This window comes from Helianthus annuus, chromosome 11 (genome assembly GCF_002127325.2).
Source record: "Helianthus annuus cultivar XRQ/B chromosome 11, HanXRQr2.0-SUNRISE, whole genome shotgun sequence".
NCBI classification, from domain to species: Eukaryota; Viridiplantae; Streptophyta; class Magnoliopsida; order Asterales; family Asteraceae; genus Helianthus; species Helianthus annuus.
This window is the reverse complement of record NC_035443.2, coordinates 164,879,934-164,898,000: the sequence shown is the minus strand read 5'-3', so window position 1 is coordinate 164,898,000 and position 18,067 is coordinate 164,879,934.

The following is an 18,067-nucleotide window of genomic DNA, read 5'->3' as shown; positions in this document are numbered from 1 at the left end:
ACCAAGACTCCACACGACTCCAAACCTCCAAGGCAAACCAACATCCCGTAAACAGGTGTAAAACTGATTCAGTATCCACATCGCACATGTCGCACTGTAGACTAGGGATATTAACACCTCGAACAACCAAATTGACTTTAGACGGCAGACGATTTAACGCAGCTCTCCAAACTAGGATCTTACATTTCAACGGAACCCATCCTTTCCATTTCATCTTCACACCAGTGAGAGGATGCGGAAAATCAGCCAGCAAACACCTAACCTTCTTAACTGAGAATCCATCGGATGAATCATCGTTCCATCTCCATGTATCGTTCCCCCCCTTCAACTCGAAGTCGTAAATGTCAGACATGAGGGTGAAGAGCTCCAAGATTTCAGAAGCGGTAGATGGATTAGTTCGCCACTCCCACTGTAACGTCTTCACATTATTCACGACATATACCCTATCCAAAACCGAAGCCCATTTGTTTTTTTCAAGGCTGAAGAGATGAGGATAAGTTAATCTTAAAGGCTCCTCCCTAATCCAAGAATCCACCCAAAAGCTAATGCTAGATCCGTCACCAACAGTGCCGGTGAAATAACTGCCAAGAGTTCTACCGTTCCAAATTCTTTTTGCTCCAATCTTAACAATTTGTTTCCAACACCCGCTAGCGGAAGCGGAACACGGAAGTAAAGACCAAGATCTACTCTTCCCATGGCATCCAATAACCACTTTCTTCCATAAACAAGTACCCCCGGTCTTAAAACACCACACCCATTTAAGAAGAAGCGCGTCGTTAATATCTTCTAACTTCGACACCCCTAAGCCTCCCATCTTCTTTGGCGTTGTAATTATGTCCCAAGCCACCCAATTAATCTTTTTATCCGTACTACAACCCGCCCATAAAAATCTCCGCATAATCGCCTCCATAGACTCCAAAACCGACTTAGGAGCTTTATAAAGAGAAAAATAATATATTGGCAAATTCTCAAGCACTGCTTTAATTAGAATTAATCGGCCTCCAATAGAAAGATGCTTAGCTTTCCAACTTGCAAGACGGTTTTTAAGAACGTCTAAAACCACATTCCAATTATTTATACGGGACATCTTGGCTCCCACTTTGATTCCCAAGTACACAAAGGGAAAAGTACCTCTTCTACAACCCAAAATTTCCATCATGCTATCAACCTCATTTTCTTTCATACCAAAACCGAAAAGATTAGACTTGTGAATATTGATACGAAGACCCGAACATAAACAAAAAATTCTAAGGACCCGAGCCGTATTTTGAATGTTCTCACGGGATCACTCCCCCATGATTAACGCATCATCCGCAAAGAAAAGATGATTAATATCCGTGTTGCCACACGAGAAATTGATACCTTTAATAGTGCCCATATTATTCGCTTTTTCCAACAAACAAGATAGGCATTCCATAACAATAAGAAACAGAAAAGGGGAGATTGGGTCACCTTGACGAAGACCTTTCTCACTCTTAAACTGGAATGTAGGGGACCCATTAACAAGCACCGAAGCATAAGCCGATTCAAGAATACCCTTCATCCACTTGCACCATACCGGAGGAAAACCCATTTGAGACATAATAGATAAAAGAAAACGCCAATTGACATTGTCATAGGCTTTTTCAAAGTCAATCTTCAACAAAAACGCTTTCTTCTTTCTACGTTTAAGCCATTCCAAAACTTCATTAACCACAAGAGGCCCATCCAAAATAAAGCGATCTGATAAAAAAGCCGACTGGGTTTCTGAAATTAACTTCCCCAAAACCTTCTTAAGGCGGTTAACAAGGATTTTTGAAATAACCTTACTAATCACCCCAATCAACGTGATAGGTCTATAATCTTTGAGTCCCATAGGGGATTTAACCTTTGGTATCAAAGTTATAAACGCCGAACCACATCCCACGTTAATCATACCCGTCTCATGGAATTCCATCATAATCCGAAAGAAATCATCTTCGAACAACTCCCAAAAGTGTTTAATAAACAGAAAATTAAAACCATCCGGCCCCGGAGCTTTATTCGAGCCACAATCAAAAACCGCATCTTTAATCTCCTGTCTAGAAAACATATTAGTCAAAAACAAACCATCATGTTCATCCAGCTGCCGCAAACCTTCACAATTAATAGATGGCCGCACTGTATGCTTCTCATGAATATGGGATCAAAAAAATTTAAAGACCACCTGTTTAATTAAAGCCGGTTTGGAAACCCATTCACCGTTAATGTCCAAACCCGGAATAGAATTTCTCGCTTTACGGCCATTAACTATACTATGAAAAAAGCTAGTATTCTCATCCCCGAGAGCAGCCCATTTAACCCGAGATTTTTGTCTCATCTCTCGGCTTCTAAACAACTCAATTTCCTCCAAACTCTTCTTACATTCCGCCCAAACCCATAGATCCCCTTCATCCAAATCTTTTTGTTCCATAAGCAACTCCATGTCTTCATGTTCTTTTTTCAACCGATTAAAATCTTCATTTTCTTTAAACCTAGTATCTTGAATCCACATTTTTAATTTAGCCCGAAGCATACCCATCTTTTTCGTAAATTTCAAATCTGCCGGACCATTAGTCTGCCACTCTAATAACGCATTCTTAATAACATCTTCACACCCTGGTCTATCCAACCAGGAATCAAACCACCGGAAAGGTTTGGGACCAAAATTGGTGTCAATCAAAGTTAAACACAATGGGGCGTGATCTTAATGCTCACGTTTCAAAGCTCTGACGCAAGCGCTAGGCCATTTATTGAAAATACTATCACAAACAAACACCCTGTTAATTCTACTCAATTTACAAACACCACACCGATTAGCCAAGTAAGTAAAACTCAAACCCTTTAAGTCATATTCACGAAGACCCGTATTGTCAACAAAATCATTAAAATCTCTAGCACTAACTGGGTCAAAAAACGAATTTTTTCTTTCATCCGGATCTCTAACCGCATTAAAATCGCCAAGCACAATCCACCAACCTTGACCCCTTTGTATAATCAAAGTAATTTTATCTCAAAGAGCCTTTTTCTTACCATTATTTTGAGGAGCATAAACGTTAATCACATTAAGCCGCATCATACCATCCGTAAAAAGACCAGAAACAAACAAAAAGTTTTTGTCTTTTAATACCATATCTTTCTTAAAACATTTCGGGTCCCATATACTCAAAATACCCCCAGAATTCCCAATCGAATCAATCTTTTCAAATTCAAAACCCGAGCCACCCCAAACGTTTGAAACCAAACTAGAACTTACATTACAAGACATTGTCTCCTGAACCCCAATAAAAGAAACTCCTAAATCTGACTTTAAACGACTAATCCAACTCGCTTTATTCCCAGAGCCCAAACCCCTTACATTTATAGATAAACAATTCATTTTATACCTGATTGTAATCCTTTATCGACAATCGACTCTCTGATAAGCTTGTCTTGCAAATCCAGGTTAATACCCAACTTCTCACCCACTATTTTAGTAGCAGAAACTTCAATATTTTGCAAAATATCACCCGCTTCGACATTAACATTGATATCATCGTGATGCTGCTTCAAATGAACATTTTCCACCGTATCGAACTCCTCCACCTGAGCCTCACTAGGATTACAATTGAGATCAAAGCTTTCATCACCTTCAGAATCTGGCTCATCTTCAGCTGATGTATCGCTATCAGAAATACCCAAAAGGCTATTAAGCCCAAATATATCACAATCCTTTTATTTGGGCTTTTTACCTATTCTTTGACTTTCATTACTACTCAAGTAGGCATTGCTGGGCCGGCCCACATCCTGTTTTTTACCTTTTTTCCTTTTACTGACTTTGGAATTATCACAATCATCAATATTATCACAGGTGGGCTGGTCAAAATTAAAGTCAACTGCAGGGACAAAAGAATAAACGCAATTATTTCTTTCCAAAAAAGAATCGGTCACCCCATTATTCTCATTAACAGGTATTGAATGGCAATTAATGCCCTCAAAATCAGTGCAATCATTCCTTTCCAAAACAGTGGGAGTTTCATTCCCGGTGACATCAGCCTGTGGCACAGTCACCGGCATCACATTATCGTTGATGACAACTTCATTCGCTTCCTCGGTCACCGGAGCATTAACCGGAGTATGCATATCTTCGGTCGTTATAACCGGATCAAACTCGGGGATCCAATCACCACCCTCCTCGTTAACCCATACCCTGAATTTACGATTCTTCCATTCCAATACGACTTCTTCAGATAATCGTTTCCCATCACCGACCAAGATTCCGACGAAATCAAAAGAGAGATCAGAAGCAGATTCTGACTTATACGCACTGTGGACTACTTTACCAAACAACCCTCCTACTAAGTTAACAATATCATGGGTAAAAATGTGTAGCGGAATTCCTATCACTTTCACCCATGGTTGCAGAAATCGGCCTAGGCGGCCGATTACTGCCTAATTTTGAGCTAGGCGGTCAATTAATCGGTCATGGTCAAAAATCGGTCAAAATCGGTCCTAGGCGGTCAAAATCGGTCCTAGGCGGTCAAAATCGGTCCTAGGCGGTCAAAATCGGTCCTAGGCGGTCAAAAATCGGATTAATCGGGCAATATTAGTCGGTCAAAATCGATAAAAATCGGTCCTAGTCGGTTCTAGGCGGTCAAAATTGGTCAAAATCGGTCAAAATCGAACCATACTATCTGAAACTTGAAGTATTTATGTGAATTTTGAAGTATTATTTTTATATTATTGGGTATATATATATATATATAATTTTGAAAAAATACATATAAAAATCCCATTCCGATTAATCCCGATTAATCCCTAGGCTGTACCTCACCGCCCGACTAGCGCCTAGCGCCTTCTACAACATTGCTTTCACCCAAGCCAACCTTTCAAAGCTTAAAGGTTGTCCTTCCCACAAACAAACCGAAATAAACATATCCTTAGCACTTTTAGTAAACATCAAACACACTATTAACTACACCCGGATCGTCAAAAGAAATAAGCAGATCCAATCCTCCAAGATACTGAACCGTACCTTCACCCGGACAAGTATTATGCAAGAATGTATAAATACGTTTCACTGCAGCCACATCTACCATTCGACCAACAATGGCTTTTCCATGCAAAGATGAGAAACCCTTAATATGATCATCAACAATAATAGATTTACCAACTAACATATCCTTAAACGATCTATCTCCGGAATCATACTTGGCCCCCGAAACATTCTTCCCCTCTATATCATTGTTAGCATTGGTTCGAACCGGCACCTCTCTTGCTGTATCGATTTCTCCATCTTCCAATACGAATCGAGCAACATTGAACCATAACTTGTTATCCCCCATGCGAATACTTCTTAGATCTTTAAGTAATTCTGATCGATCTTTCACATCTAACATCGAAACAAAGCCAAAACGATTTCCTCATTTATCTCTTTTTCTCGCAATGTAAAGATCATAAATATCCCCAAACAAACGAATACGACTTGCTAGATCGACTCCACTACATCCCTCTGGAAGATTGGTAACAAAGATCTTCGTAATACGACGTTGAACTGACTCCAGAATAGGTTTCCGGCGCCGGTCCATATTAGGGTTTAGATGGCAAGAGTTGGAGTTTAACTTGCATACATAAAATAATAATTTTCAAAATAGCAAATCATAACAAGGAAATTGAGAAAAATAGTTAACAATAAATTAAAATAAAATAAAAAAATATGAGAAAAGTAAAAAGGAAAAACAAAAGAAGCCAAAGTAAAATAAAAAAAAAGCCATCGGGAAAGGAGGAGACCGGAGGGCATGTTAAAACATTGAACAAATCGATGATACCAAAGTCAAGGCTCAATTAGTTTATTTTTGTGATAATAAAAACTGATACAAGGCAGAATTTATAAAATACAGAAAGTGGGTAAATATGGGAATTAGGTATGGGGCCTTCATCTAAGGAGAATATATTGGGGGAAAATATGGAAAAAGAATATACGCCAATACTCCCCCTCAAGTTGGAGTGTGTAAGTCGATAACGCCCAACTTGCCACTAAGGAATTTGAGTTGTGGAGCCCCTAGACTTTTTGTAAACAGGTCAGCGACCTGCAGACGTGATTCGATATGGAAGGGATGTACCTCTTTAGTTTCTACCCTTTCACGGACAAAGTAGCAATCCATCTCCATGTGCTTTGTGCGTTCATGGAAAACAGGTTTGTTGGCAATATGATGAGCAGCTTGATTATCACAAAAAAGGGGTGTGGGTCCATCCAAAAGAACGTCAAGCTCCTTTAGGAGCCAACGCATCCATAAAATCTCACTGGTGGTAGAAGCCATTGATCGGTATTCGGCTTCGGCAGAGGAACGAGACACAACAGATTGCTTCTTAGTTTTCCAGGAGATTGGAGCACCTCCTAATAAAAGTAAGTACCTGGTTCGAGAACGTCTAGAGAAGGGGCAGCCAAGCCAATCCGCATCACAATACCCGACTAGCTTGTAACTATTTTCCCGTGACAAAAGAATTCCTTGACCTGGAGTAGCTTTGAGATAGCGGAGAACACGATGAGCCGCATCAAGGTGAGGTTGCCGAGGATCCGAGACAAATTGGCTGAGAACATTGACTGCATATGTGATGTCGGGTCTGGTGGCTTGTAGATAAAGTAATCGACCCACGAGCCTGCGATATCTACCACCATCTACCTTTGGTTATGTAGTACTTCTATCCAGTTTCAAGTTTGGTTCCATAGGAAATGTGCTCGGTCGACATCCTTGGAAACCACAATCGTCGAGAATGTCAAGAGTGTATTTCCTTTGGCTCAAGACAAGCCCCTTCGAAGTCCGAGCTACCTCAATCCCAAGAAAGTATTTGAGATCCCCGAGATCTTTGATGCTGAACCGGCGATTTAATTCATTCTTTGTTTCTCGAATGATCTGCTTGTTGTTACCAACCATAATGACGTCATCCACATATATTAAAATTGCCACAATGTCGGTGCCTTGTTTGCGAATGAATAATGAGTAATCTGCCTTGCATTGTTGAAAGCCCAAGTCGAGTAAAGAGGAGGTGAATTTTTTATACCAATTCCATGAAGCTTTCTTTAGACCGTAAAGAGATTTCCTCAATCTGCAAACTTTAGTTTCACCTTCCTTAGAAAACCCTTGTGGTATCTTCATGTAAACTTCTTCGTGCAAGTCCCCATGCAAGAATGCATTATTGACATCCAATTGATTAATAATCCAATCTCCTTTTACAGCTATGGTCAAGAGAGTCCTAACCGTCACGAGCTTGGCGACAGGAGCGAAGGTGTCGTGATAATCAACGCCTTCTTATTGTGTGAATCCCTTTGTAACCAGACGAGCCTTGAACCGTTCAATCTCCCCATTGGGCTTGTATTTAATTTTATAGACCCACTTGGAATCTATGGCACGTTTCCCTTCCGGTAAATTTTCAAGTATCCACGTACCATTTTCTTCAAGGGCGCGGATCTCTTTTCTCATAGCTTCTTTCCATCTATCGTCCTGTATAGCTTGGGCAAAGTTTCTCGGCTCATCATGTGAGTTGATGGCCGCCAAAAAGACTTTGTGAGCATTTGAAAATTTTTCATAGGAAATAAAATTGAACAAGGGATGTACCATTGAGGAGTCTTGATCGGATGCTGGAGACGCAGGGACTACAGATGGGGGAAGCTTGACTTCGAAGCCTTTGAGACGAGTGGATGGAATTCTGGTTCGTTTGCCTCGACCTTCAACTGGACCGTGATCAAGATGCACATCTTGGGGCCCAATGGTTTCAAAATCGGGTTCCTGTTGAAGCAAAGGCCCACTCGAAGTGGGTTCTTGTTGAGGCAGGGGCCCACTCGGAGTGGGTTCTTGTTGAGGCATAGGCCCACTCAGCGGTTCTCCTTCATCTTCAGTTAATGGGCCGTCATCTTGAGCAGGCCCAATTTGGGTTTTGGTTTTCATTGCAATCAGGGTTGGCACTCAAGTTCAAAGAAATCATTGTTTTAAGGGACTTGAACGGCCTTGAAAGGAAAGTGATTCTCATGAAATCGAACATCTCTTGAGACAACCATCCTTTTACTTTCAAGGTCATAGATTTTGTAACCCATTGTGCATGGTGGGTACCCTAAGAAAACCTCGGGTCTCCCCCTTTCCTCGAACTTATCCCCTTTAGTGTCAGCGTTCCAATAGTATTCTAGGCAACCAAGGACCCTCATGAAATCATAGTCGGGTTTTTCATTGTGAAGCAGCTCATAAGGCGTTTTATTACTGTTGACACTAGAGGGTAGCCGGTTAATTATGTAGGTGGCCGTCAAAACACATTCCCCCCAAAACCTTTTGGGTAAATTTGCCTCGAACCTAAGAACCCGAGCCGTTTCAAGGAGATGACGGTGTTTCCTTTCAACGAGTCCATTTTGTTGAGGCGTATGAGGGCATGTTGTTTCAAGAATTATCCCATTCTCTTTATAAAAGGTCATCATGTCATTGGAGGTAAATTCGCCTCCATTGTCACATCTAACCCTTTTGACATTCTTTCCAAATTGAGTTTGAACCATTTTGCAAAAATCTTTAAGATACCAACTGGCCTCATGTTTATGTTTTAAAAGAAACACCCAAACGGCTCGACTAAAATCATCCACAATAGTCAAAAAATAACTTGCTCCTGTGACTGAGGGTGTACGGTATTTACCCCAAATGTCGCAATGCAATAAATCAAAACAACCAACTGTTTTAGTAGTACTAATGGAAAAAGGTAGTCTCATGTGCTTAGCCTTAGAACAAGCATCACACAACTTATCAAAAATAATGTTTTTTAGAAAACTAATCTCATGGAGTTTCTCAGCGGAAGCATGTCCTAGTCTTTTGTGCCAAACGTCCTTAGTAACAACCATAGCCCTTCTTTCATTCTTGATCATCCCCATCCGATATAGTCCCTTCTTGCATCTACCCGCACCAATCAAGCTCCCCGTGTGAAGTTTCTGCATAACACAAAAATCAGGAAAGAATGAAACTGTGCATTGTAAGCCTTTAGTTAATTGTTTCACGGATAATAAGTTGCATTTGATATCAGGAACATAAAGAACATCTTTAATTTTAATGCCCCCTTTTAAGGTGCCAACTCCTCTTCCTTTAACCGGAACCTCGTTTCCATCGGCAACAACAATAGGTGCTTCAAATCTGTTTTCATTTTTATTACTAAGAAAATCAGGATCATGAGTAATGTGATCGGTGGCCCCCGAGTCCATTACCCACTCATCCTCATCTTCTTGTTTACCTGCGAGGTTGGCGGTGTGAGTGTCCTCATCTTTTGGACCAGTTTTGTCTCCCGCAAAGGTGCTCAAAGAAGTCTGATATTGCTCCCTTGTGAGGCCTGGAATGGGGCTTAAGCTAGTTTCAACATAAGTGGCCTTGGTGCTTTCACGTTTTGCTTTGTTGCCAGGCCACCAATCAGGATAACCGATCCTTTTGAAGCAGCCCTCTTTGTTGTGACCATCTCTCCCACAGAAAGTGCAATGTTCAATGACATCGCCATGCTGAGCATCCTTTCGCACGGGTTTATCATGTTTTATTGTTTCGCGGTTGTTGTTTTCTTCACGCCGTCGAGGAACAAAGGCCTTAAAGGCTGCAGTTTCGGCTCCCAGTTTTTTGTCAAGAGATATGGCCCGCTGTCTTTCATCTTCTGCCACTAAGTGGTAAGCGGTTCCTAGGCTTGGAATGGGCTTAGTAGCAAGAATCTGAGTTTTGATTACTGCAAACTTATTGTCCAACCCCATGAGAAACTCATAGAGTCTATCCTTTTCTCTCGCTTCGCCAAGCTTCTTTCCAATATCGCAACTACAACCCTCACAGGTGCATCTCGGCATAGGCATAACCGAGTTGATCTCGTCCCAGATCCCGCGTAGTTTCGTAAAGTACGCTGAAACTGAAGTACCTGATTGAGTTGTCGTTGTGAGAGTGTGTTTCAGTTCATAGGCTCTTGGCGCGCTTTCTTTCCCGAATCTTTCTTCGAGATCCTTCCAGATTTCGAAGACTGTGTTGGCGTATTTCACGCTGCTTCGTATCTCCTTTTCCATGGCTGTTGTGAGCCAGCCTTTCAGCATGGCATCGCAACGCATCCACAACATGAAGTCGGATGAAGATTTTTCAGGTTTCTTGATGGAGCCGTCAATGAACCCCACCTTGTTTTTGGCGAACAGGAAGTTCAACATCTCCTGTGCCCAGTCTGTGTAGTTATGATCATTGAGGGTTTCATTCACATGGATCTGCTTCGGATAATCTGAAGCATGAATGTAATAAGGGGAGTTCGTATCGGGTGTGACTCCATTCTTGTCGCTGTTATTTCCTCCTTCTTTATTGGTGATGGTTTATATTAGGGTTTTGATAGGAGCAGGGTTTTGAACCTGCTCTGATACCATGAACAATTCGATGATACCAAAGTCAAGGCTCAATTGGTTTATTTTTATGATAATAAAAACTAATACAAGGCAGAATTTATAAAATACAGAAAGTGGGTAAATATGGGAATTAGGTATGGGGCCTTCATCTAAGGAGAATATATTGGGGGAAAATATGGAAAAAGAATATACGCCAATATAAAAGTATTTAGTAGAAAATAGAAATACTTGTTAAGTATAACAAATATTCTTGTATGATTATTTTCGTATATTAAACTTTAATAATTATATTTATATATTGTAATATGTAGAAAATAGAAATACTTGTCAAGTATAACAAATATTCTCATATGATTATCTAAATATTGCATACGAAAATTCATATAATAATTTAAAGTGTGTACCTGGGTGAGACGCGTCCTGATGGGCTCTCATTGCCTTCGACCTTTATTCTGTATCGACACTCGATTTAGGTTCTTGGTGAGCATGCCCTACTTGTTATACATCCAACCGTTCCACCGTTACGTCGATAGATCATTAGATTCCCGCCATCTTCAGATGCGAGCATCTTACCATTGAAACGTTCACAAAGATTAGTAACGTTAAAATTAATCAAAGCCGCACTATAATACAAGGCATTCTATAATGCTTGTTAACACAAGTAGTTCGCTAACCATACCGGTCTTTTACCAATTCTTTTGGGGTAACATGTGTTCATATGATAGTCGCATGTGTTGTTTACAACAACTTTCAACCATGCTAGACCGTTATTATTCATAATTACTTACCGGACCATGTGACCAAGTCTTGAACCAACACTTTGATCCCTTAAACCTCGAGCTCTAAATACCACTTGTAACACTCTATCCCGTTTCATACCGAATATCTGAAATATTCGTAGGATTAGGTCCCAAATATTTTTTTTAATAACTTAAAGCTTACACGTCTGGGTTAATTGATAACCTAGACGAACCGTCTTAACGGGTTATTACATAATTAAATTACAGTGAAAGACAATAAGGTTTTATACAAAAAATTTTGTCACGCGTGATCATATTTTATCTTTTTGAGAAGATGTTCCCATGGAGGTGGCGGTTTAAGAGTGTTCGGTTCTTCGCGTGCTTGATCGTCCGCCCTATATAAGCTTTTGTATAAACCTGTCATAAACACCAAAATCGATTAGTGTTTATATGTCGCAACCCTCGACCCCTACCCCGGGAGCAGGCGGCCGCGAGGACAGTATCAGTGGTATCGGTGTTTATTAATTTGGCAGCGGAAAATACATCAGGACTGTAGTTAGGAAATAGTTTATCAGAGTTAAAACACCACACTTTTATAAATAATAAATTCATGGGAAAAACCCAAGTTTCCGTTACAAATATGTTTATAGGGATAAACCCTAATTTATTGAAGTAAAACTTATTTCTTGTTTAGGTAACTTTTATAGCCACTTTTCCAAGCCTTCAGTGCTCTCCAGCTGGCTTCTATTTGGCTTTCACGTTTTGTTACCTGAAACGCGTTTTAAAAAGTTTTATCAGCAAGAAATATTGGCGAGTGCATCCCAGTTTATAAAAACATGATTTTATATCTTTACAGTATTGTGAGCGATTACAATGTTTTTATCTACCCAATTACCACCCACGGTACTGTCAATCCTGACTTGTGGTCATGGTACTACTCATAGTGTAGTAACAAGTAATGTATACAAAACCCCAACATACTGACAGTAATTGTAGAATACATTGACTCAATCACTGTTAAATATACTTTAAAATAATTGAGGTTTTATAAAAACAGTTTCCAAAAAGTGAATGTACTCACATTGCTGTTTTAGATTAATACTACTGCTTTCTGGTGATTTCCTGGTTATAATCTATTAAATTAAACAATGCACACGTGTTAGTAAGATAACCCAATTTACATTAGCTATACCCCCGAGACAGAACTCCAACGACTGAGTCAGGCAGAGCCTTGACATGCGTTACGGAGCTCTAGATCAATCAGGCAGAGTAACTAATACGTAACCGGGGGTTATAATACTTACAGCGGGGCAGAGCTTCGCTTTTTAGGGGTATTAAACCGGGCAATGTTTAATTACTATAAGGGACTGAGAGAAAGAAAAGGAATTGAGCGACTGTAAACTGAAGTCGAGCACTCAATTAATAGGCTGCAATTATGGCGGCTCGCGGCCCGCGAGAGAACTAGGGTAAGCCCTAGCCTTGTTGATTCAACCTACTAGACCCAACACGTTGATGACACATGGCGCCCTGTGGTGCCGCCTGGTGCCAAGTTGTCGCGGCCCGCGACAACCTTAGCTCGACTGGGTCGCGCCCCGCGAGCGACATAGATTTTTGTTTTTATTTGATTTTTGTTAATATAAAGGTATATTGGGTCCGTTTTTCGTATACGGGGTGTATTTTAGGACGTATAGAAGTATTTTAAGGGTTTTAGGAGAGTTGTTATATTATATTTCTTTTATGTTAACGGATCGAAAATGAAAAAGGAAAATGTTTTGAACGATTGAGGTTCTGTCGCAAATCGCAACAGAAAAGCCTTTAGCAAGATCATCGCACTTTACTATATTATGCACGGTGCACTGACCTGTGTACTTTACTAAATTGTGCATTGGCCTGAGCACTTTGCTGAACTGTGCATTAACTTGTGCACTTTTGCTAAGTTGTGCACTTTGCACTTTTCTAACTGTGCACTTTTACTAATCTGTGCACTTTTTATAAACTGTGCACTGTGCACTTTGCTAAACTGTGCACTCTTTCTAAGTTGTGCACTTTTGCTAAACTGTACACTATGCACTTTGCTAAACTGTGCACTTTTGTTAAATTGTGCACTATATACTTTATTAAACTGTGAAGCTTGCTAAACTGTACGTTGTGCACTTTGCTAAATTGTGCACTTTTGCTAAACTGTTCATTGTATACTAATCTGTGCACTGTGCACTGACCTGTGCACTTTGCTTCAGTATGGTTCGGACTCGTTATTTCCCAAACTCTTCTTTCGTTTCGGTGTTTTACCCAAACCCATTATCTGAGGGTATTTTAGTCAAATTTAGCCTTTTTTTTACAACCGGAGAACTTTTAATAGTTTAGATTAAGACTAACGCGCACTTTTAACTCGTTATCCCATCTATATTTATTATGTTCCTAAGACCATAAAAGCTTTCCAATAGTCTAGTATTTTAAAACTCGTTTCGTTGTATTTTCGCATCATAGGCATGTCTTTGGCTCTAATGGTCGTTTTACCCGAATACTAGACATGCCTCACTGAGGGTGGTCTAGTGTCCACCCTTGATTCAACTAACTTTAGTCGATTCATAAACCCTCACCGAGAGCATGACCATTGCACATACATGGCGTGGGTCAAAACATTGACCCGTTATCAATACTTTGTGATTCTTACTTCCTAATTCTTGGCAATGCATAGTATTTACACCAAAAACTCATTTTTTACTTGTTTTACCCGTTTTGGTTTGCGTCAGCAAGTGTTAACACCAAAAACTCATTTTTACTTGTTTTACCCGTGTTGGTTCACGCCAGAAGGTCTTATTTAAAAATTCATTGGTTCATCGCCGAAAACATGGTTACTTACCATTTTCTCGTTCGGCCCGTTTCATGATTTACACCATGGGGTCTCGACTTTAACCAGTCATTGTTTATTTCTAACTATAGTACATCCTACTTTATCCATTTTGACCCGTTCATGGTTTACACCATGGGGTCTCGACTTTAACAAGTCATTTTTTTACCAACTACTTCTCATTTTCTTAAATAGTGATTCTATTATAGGAAGTGTAAGTTTTACTTACCTTGCGTCCGTTTAAGCCTTCTCATGCCTTTGTTCTGTTTGACCCACTTCTTTCCAAGCTCCCACCTAGCTTGTCAAGTGTCAAACTATTACATAATATCCACAAGATGGTTAGATTAGTCATTCTACACCATGACCATCACCTTAGGGACTTTTATACTATCTTTTTCATTCACTTCAATTATAGGTCAGTTTGACTTTTAAAAGTCAAACTGCCATTTGACATATATAAATGCACTTACAAGTTAATGAAACTCATTTAGACATTTTATCATATACTTGGTGGCATCATTTTTAGGTCATCTTATTTGCTAAATTTATCAACCAAAATCACTACAATTCTTTCAATTCAACAAGTTTGTATACTTTTGAACATCCACTCAACATAAACTTCCAATTATCACATGCTAATTCATCATTTCTACCAATTAGTCACGGGTTCATCTTTCATGTCAAAACCCATTTCATAGTATGTATGAACATTTAATCAAACCTCTAAAATGTTCAAGTAATTTACACATACAAGCAAGTATGGTGATCATAAACATTAAAACAACATCAATTTTCATTATATCATAAAAACTCACTTCATGACATATATTAACATATACTTAAATCTCAACATTCTTCAAGTATTTCACATATACTAGCAAGTATGAGGATTATGAACATCCATACATCATCAATTCATCATATCATCAAAACCCAATTAACATAAAAATTCATCATACACAAATTCATCACATACCTAGTGATTTGTAGGTTTAGATGATTAAAAACCCTTGATCATGCAAGGATTTGGCTTTGATTTCAACCTTCAATTTGTTGATTTTGTGATTGAATTTAGAGAGGGTTTTCTTCTCTCTCTAAAACACGCCACACACACATCTTATGTGTGTGTGTGTGTTTTTAAACCATTTTATACTTTTCGCTTTCAAGAAGGTGCAATTTAGCCCCTCCATGTTTTGGTTTGTTATTTTGCTTGTTTAAGCTCACTTAACCTTCATTAATAAACTACTATGTTAAATAGGTTAATATTCCTAGTTACATACTTCACGTCAATAGTCAGGCGAACATGGCAATTCGATTTGTATACTACAACCCGATTTAAATTAAGTCTCGCTAGCTCGGGTCTTTTATAAACTTTATTTTTCTAAAAAGCATTCATTTAACTTTTATTTAACATTAGGTTTATTTATTTAAATCCTAATGTTTACGGGTTAACTTTTACCATTAACGGTGTTTTACCCGCTCATCCCCAGTTAATTTGATTTATTTACCAAATCCATTTTTGGGATGTTACATTTCGCATACACACATTACGAACCAGAAAAACTCACAAACACTCTGAGCAATCAGTTGTAATACACTTGATTAATAACCGAAGTTGTAATCACTTTTTATTGTGCAATATAGTTGGTAGTGATAGTTTTCACTACCTGGGGTTTTTGTGCCGGTGATCTACTAGTGATCAAGGGCTTTTCCTCGTATCAATCTCTGTGTTTGATTGTCTTATTCGTTTAACAATCATTTCATCATCGTTAACCACCTAAGCACTCTACCTCACTTTACAAATTTGATTACATTATCTTTGATTAAATTTTTGACCAAAATATTATTAACACATTCTTTTTCGCTCTATCTCTATAAAGAGACAGACACACGGTGTATCAATCTTAACACCTAAAAATTAAGCCAATGAGCTAGTGGTGGAGTGGTAAGGGAGAGACCTTGTGTTCCAAGTGACCCAAGTTCAATTCCTGCCCCTAGCATTTAGTTTCTGCGGCACCTGGTGATGATGGGAGACTAGGCGAGTAGGCGGCGATCGCTAGTTCGATCCTTGAACTGAGCGGGTTTTACCTCACCGCACTGTCGTGCCTTCGGGCGAGTGTTCACGGGCTTCGCCCCTAGGTGAGGGTTTTCCCCGGTTCGGAAGGCGAGTGTATCCCGATGTAGTGAATTTCGCCAGTAGCCCATTTGGAGGATTTGTTGGCCGTTAAAAAAAACACCTAAAAATTAATATCATATGTGTAACTTTCTATATTATAATTAGCATTTATCCAACTGTGGTCCGTACATTGCTTCTTCCGTACATTATAGTTAGGGTTTGTTTTAAGTCACTTTTCAACTTTATTGATGATTAGAAAAAAAATAAATAAATACATAGCTTTATAGAGCGTTTAAAGTCTAAGAGCATTCACATCCTAGGAATCAAAATCTGTGTGTGGGGTTTTTAAAATATAAAAAGTATAAAAAGTGGTTGTGAGTAGAGGAGAGAGAAAATGTTACTGTTCATCTGTATATTTGGAGGGACACTGTTCACCCACTATAATTTTTTAATATATATTGAAAGTGGTTGTGAGTGAAGGAGAGAGAAAAATGTAATGATAAAGGTATAAAAATATTATTTAATTGAAAAGGAGAGAGAAAAAATATTTGTTTTTAGTGAAAATATATTGATATAGGAGTTGTTTTTTAGTGGAATGTATGTATATTTTTAGGGAGTTGGATGTGAATGCTCTAAGGCGTATATTAATTTATTATCATATCATTATCAAAAAGATTTTGCATACAAATTTGGTGTTCCGATGGGAATGTTAAAATATGTAAGACTCAGTTTTAACAATTTGTATATTATTATTCACTTCGCATGGAAAAAGATTCACATCAAAACGTTGATAAAAACAATTGCGTCGCAACAATAAAGCTGAAATTTTATGAAACCTCATATTTGAAAGGTTGTAAGAAGAAAATGAAAAATGTAGAAAAACAAAACCTTGAAGCAAAGGTTTATATATTTGTGCTTTGAAATGTATTTTAATAATTGTCTTACGAGAGAAAAATAATTTGGTATCTATGGTGGAGATACAATAGGAAGCTTATTTTGCTAGGAAGGCTAGGAAGTAATCTTGACCATCAGTTTGATTAATCAATGGTTGAGATTAAATGGGTGAAATTGAACAAGAAAAAAGAGGCGCGTGAGTTAGTTTGAGGGTATTCTAGTCCATTCAAGTCAATGATTTCTCTCTCCTCCAATTCCCCATCGTTTTTAAAACGTTAATAACTTTTTCATACGACAATATTTTTTTATAAAAATTACACCATAAAAACGAGCGTTTTTTTATCTTTAAAACGAGCACACTATTGCGATACTTTTGAAAAAAAATTTCGAAAACCCAGATGCGTAAAACGCAATGGATAGAACAACACACTATAACCCAGGTTATAAAACGCAATCGAGTTTCATATGGTCGTGATTATGTTTTAACATGGTCATGCCTCTATTCTAACATGATCATGTTTATGTTTTAGCATGATCATGTTCTCTGCACTCAAATTATGAAGAAAACGTACCTAAAACGCAATGGGTTTCACATGGTCATGTTTCTCTTTTAACATGGTCATGCCTTTGCTTTAACATGGTCATGTTTTTGTTTTAACATGGCCATGCCTTTGTTTTAACATGGTTATGCCTCTGTTCCAACATCCAAAATCAAGGTCCTAAAACGTAATAGGTTTTAACATGGTCATGTTTATATTTTAACATGGTCATGTCTTTGTTCCAACATGATCATGCTTCCCTTTTAACATGATCATGTTCTTTGATGTTATTTTACACTCCAGTTCTAAAACGCAATGAAACCCAAAATCAATATTTTGCACTACATATTCTAAAAAGCAATGAAGTTTTAACATGGTCATGTTCATGTTTTAACATGGTCATGCTTTTGTTCCAACATGACCATGCTTCTATTTTGGCATGATCATGTTCTTTGCACCCCCAGATTGTAAAACGCAATGAAACCAAAATTCAATATTTTGCACAATGGAGTTTTAACATGACCATGTTTAAGTTTTAACATGGTCATGCTTTTGTTCCAACATGACCATGCT